The 5000-nt window shown below is 42.1% G+C and overlaps 1 protein-coding gene across 1 annotated transcript in view; it reads left to right on the forward strand.

The window, feature by feature from the left end:
- Positions 1 to 5000, forward strand: part of LOC143290145 (nociceptin receptor-like) — a 388332-nt gene that overhangs the window by 252991 nt on the left and 130341 nt on the right. Inside the window, exon 4 of the mRNA XM_076599447.1 lies at positions 703 to 865. The gene's annotated coding sequence lies outside the window, so the exon portion shown is untranslated. The remainder of the gene's footprint in view (positions 1 to 702; positions 866 to 5000) is intronic.

Consider the following 5000-nt stretch of genomic DNA (forward strand, 5'->3'; position numbering starts at 1 on the left):
ATACATTGTGTGTACGTGCGTGCATGCGTATATATATATATATATATATATATATATATATATATATATATATATATATATATATATATATGTGTGTGTGTGTGTGTGTGTGTGTGTGTGGACGAGAGAATGACAGAGACAGATGGCTACATTTTTTTCCCTTCAAATGTTGTTCGATGTTTTTTTGTTTGTTTTTTTTTCTGTTGTGTTTCGCTGGTGGGTATCCATGCTTATTGAAGTGCTTGCGTGCATGTGAGCGTTTTAACTTGGTGAGCTTCACTTTATGTTATTGTAGAAATTATATATGAACAATGAGGTCAGGAGATCTAATGATTAACAAATAGTAATGAGCGGTAACTCTCTCTCCATTCACAAGGAACACAACTTCAGGTCAGTGCTGCTAAAGCTACCGATTCTTTTGGGTTTGTTCCAATGTACCTTTTATTTACCTATGTTCTAGCTGAATCGGTAGCGTAAGCAGCGCTGACTGGAAGTTGTGTACTTTGTGTACGGAGAGAGTTAAAACACTTTACTACTTTATATGTTGGTTTGGTTTGTTTTGTTTTGTTTTTTTGTTTGTTTGTTTTGTTTGGGTTTTTTTGGGGTGTGTGTGTGTGGGGGGGGGGGTTTTTTGTTGTTGTTGTTGTTGTTGCTGTTGTTGTTTAATTTCCTTTCAAATGCATTTTGGCCTTGTGGTTTCAGATATCATCTAGGATTGAGACATTCGTTCGTCGGTGCCAGCGGGGAGAAACCGAGTTTCTCTTGGTGTCGTTGCTGCTGCTGACTGATTCCACACGTTGTTTCCTGTCCCACTGTTCTCTCCCTCCCTCCCTCTCTGCCTGTTGACTGCACAACTCCATCTGAGGTAAGGTTGTGTGTGCGTGTGTGTGTGTCTGTGTGTGTGTGTGTGTGCGTCTGTGTGTGTGTGTGTGTCTGTGTGTGTGTGTGTGTGTGTGTGTGTGTGTCTGTGTGTGTGTGTCTGTGTGTGTGATCGGGTAGTTGTCTCAAGGGGGGCATTGGGGTTGTATGGGGGGAACTGGTTTGTATGAGAGAAAAAGAGAGAGAGGGAAAGAGAGAGAAAGAGAGAGAGAGGGGGGAGACAGAGAGAGAGGGGGAGAGAGAGAGGGAGAGAGATAGGTAGAGGGAGAGAAAGAGAGAGGTAGAGAGGGAGAGAGAGATAGGGAAAGAGAGAGAGAGAGAAAGAGACAGATAGAGAGGGGGGAGGGAGAGAGAGAGAGAGTCTGTGTGTCTGTGTACGTTTGCAGGTCTCTGTGTGTGTGTGTGTGTGTGTGTGTGTGTGTGTGTGTGTTGTTGTTGTTCTTCTTCTTCTTCTTCTTCTTCTTCTTCTTCAGAGAGGGTTGGAAGCTGAGGGGTGATGTATCGGATGTGTGGAGGGGGGAGGGGGGGGGGAGATAGCACGGGTGTGGTCTGTGTTTCAATTCAACTCACATTCAATTCAAGTTCAAAAGATTTCATGGTCTCCTTTAAACAGTTGAAACAGAAAAAAAAATGCCTCATACTCTTTCAAATGCCCATCAACAAGTAAATGACGTAAAAAATTCAGTGAACAACTGGTACGCACTTGCTGGGTTACTATGTACATTACAATAATCATGTAACAAAAAGGGAACACCCAGTAACAACAAAAAATGTAACTTACAAGGACAGGACATTACTCCAAGAGCGGAAAGTCATGTTTGTATTTGTATTTCTATTTCTTTTTATCACAACAGATTTCTTTGTGTGAAATTCGAGCTGCCCTCCACAGGGAGAGCGCGTCGCTATACTACAGCGCCACCCTTTTTTTTCTTTTTCTTTTTTCCTGCGTGCAGTTTTATTTATTTTTCCTATCGAAGTGGATTTTTCTACAGAATATTGCCATGAACAACCCTTCTGTTACCGTGGGTTCTTTCACGTGCGCTAAGTGCATGCTGCACACGGGACCTCGGTTTATCGTCTCATCCGAATGAACAGCGTCCAGACCACCACTCAAGGTCTAGTGGAGGGGGAGAAAATATGGGCGGCTGAGCCGTGATTCGAACCAGCGCGCTCAGATTCTCTCGCTTCCTAGGCGGACGCGTTGCCTCTAGGCCATCACTCCACTTGTGTTGAAGCAGCGATAAACAAACTCAAAAGAACGCAATGAACAAAAACCTCCAAACCACATACCGCACACACGCACGCATTTATGCGTCTGTTTGTCGTTTTGTGTGTGTGTACACGCGTTCTCTTGTTTGAGCATATATTCGCGAGAGTGGCCTGCCCCTGGTTAGCAACCGCAACAGGAATCAACAGCTCTACAAATATTCAGTCTTTTCTCTGTTTTTTATTTAGTTGTATTCAGTGTCTTCGGTTTGTTAGTTTACCTCCGGATTTCAGGATCAATGTCTCCAGTTAGCGCAGTGACCTCGGTGGGAGCATACTGTAAATACACATATAATGCGTCGTGCTGTGTCTCTGGGGTAAACCATTGTACCGGCGACCATCCCTTGGAATTTACAGGACACTTCAGCGGGGTTCCTACACTTTGTTTTGAGCTCTGGGGAATTTTTCATCGATTTTCAGAGGTACCTTTTCGAATATACAGAAATGTCGATTTCTAATTAATAATGACAATTATCATTATGATAGAAATGATAATAATCCAGATGATGATAATAATATCATTTATTTTCAGTCTAATATCATCATCTTAGATGAACAGACTATAAATAAATAAACGAACGAACGCATATATTCGCAAGGCGCTCTGATATATTGATAAAAGAGATATGCACGCAAACGTCCACAAATAAACACACGTATGCACCTGAACTTGCGGATTCAAATACTGTTGTTTTTTTATTACGTATTCACACAAAAAAATAAAAGGAGAAGCGAACATATGCACACACACACACACACACACACACACACACACACACACACGCACGCACGCACGCACACACACACACACACACACACATACACACACACACACACACACACGCACACACACACACACACACACACACACACACACACACACGGCGTCTTCTCAGCATGTCAGTTGTTCTTGTTCTTGTTCTTCTTTTTCTTGTTGCTGTTGTTGTTTTTGTTGTTGTTGTTGTTGTTGTTCTTCTTCTTCTTCTTCTTCTTCTTCTTCTTCTTCTTCTTCTCCTCCTCCTCCTCCTCCTCCTCCTCCTCCTCCTCCTCCTTCTCCTTCATCTTCTTTTTTCATCATCATCTTCTTCTTCTTCTTCTTCTTCTTCTTCTTCTTCTTCTTCTCCTCCTCCTCCTCCCCCTCTTCCTCCTCTTCCTTCTTCTTCTACTTCTTCTCAGCTCCGTGAAGGGTCATTTGGACGCCGCACAGACGAACTGTTCACCAGATTCTTCCAGATCTGTAGGTTGTTGGGGTTTTTTGTTTTGTTTTGGTTTGTTTGTTTTTTCAAAGCCTGGGTCTCTGTAAATGGGTTTCCTGTCCATGCTACAATCTGTTCAGTCCATCGTGTTTCCTCCGTCTCCCTCCCTGTTCAGGCCTTGTCACGTGACCATACGAGCGTAGCTTTCTTCTTTTGTCAACTGATGTCAGCAGATCTGCGTAAGGTCCGATATGCTGGTTGATGGTTTGATGACCTTGTTTTATTAGTGACGTGATGAGTGTGCTCCGACATTGAGTATCTTGTGACAACACCTCCTTTCCATGTCAGATCCTAAGGAAAAGTGAAAAAAAAAGCCCAGTGCCTAATTCTGTATCCTTGTAATTTGCGCCAGGACAGCATCAGATGGGTTGTGCTTGCCTGCCCATTATAGAATCTCTATTTCCGTGCCTGTGTCCAAGACCTTTCAGCCTCCACCTCCTCCTAAATATTCCCTGTTTTCGTCATACCTTTGAGAAAGCACGTGGGCGGGCGAGAACGAATAAACGAACGAACGACTGAATGAAATATTTATTCAATACGAAGTCATTGCCCCATTCGAAGGAGTTAAACAAAAATAAACAAGATTGTATACACTAGTCTTATAAATATTATTGACATACAAACAGCTCACGAATACAGAAAGTTATTTCGTGAACATGTAAATGTAAAGAAGAAGGTATACACTAGTGTTATTGTTAACATGCAAACAGTGCACGAACTGGAAAAAGCATCGCGTGAACACGTGAATATGGAGACTCCCGGAGAAGAAGAAAAAAAAAGGGGGAAAAATCGTTATTGTCAAACCCTGACATCGACCTTTTCTCCTGAATTCTGATGCCTAATGATATTTCTTCTCTTTTTTTTTAAATCAGAGGAGCATTTGCTACGAGAGCGTGTTATGCCCACCATGATAATTGTCTGGTAAAGATTTCGTTCTTAAATCTTGAAGAGAGTGGCAACGTAATACAAAGTGGATTTCATCCTCACTTTCTTCTTTGCACAATGGACATATTTTAATCTTTCCCGTACCTGTAGCGAGAGAACACTGAAACACTGAACACTGAAATGTTTAATATCATTAGCTGTAAAGCTCTAATGACATAGTAGGTACAAATCAGAGCAAAATGGTGCAAAACAGATAAAATGGAACAGAAAGGAAAAAAACAGAATTAAAACAACATGAACTGATAAGAGATTTGCGACACTTTGGTACTTTGTCATTAGCTTAAAATACGTGTGACAGGGGGGGTAATGTGCCTTTTTTTTCAGTCGTTCGTCTCCAAGGTTTGGACAGTACACAGAAAACAGAGTACATACAAGTATATAATAAATATTTACGCATGAGAGCAACAGAGAGAGATGGGGCCGGGAGGGGGGGGGGAGAAGGCGGAGATAGAGAAAAAGATTCAGGGGGACAGAAGATGGAGCGAAATGGAGAGAGAGAGAGAGAGAGAGAGAAGGGGGGAGAAAAAAAGAGAGTGGTAGATAGAGAAAACAAACTGATGAAAGAGGGAGAGATAAAGAGAGAGGTAGATAGAGAGAAAAACTGATGAAAGAGGGAGAGATAAAGAGAGGGGTAGATAGAGAGAAAAACTGATG

This window comes from Babylonia areolata, chromosome 15 (assembly GCF_041734735.1).
Source record: "Babylonia areolata isolate BAREFJ2019XMU chromosome 15, ASM4173473v1, whole genome shotgun sequence".
Classification (NCBI taxonomy): Eukaryota; Metazoa; Mollusca; class Gastropoda; order Neogastropoda; family Buccinidae; genus Babylonia; species Babylonia areolata.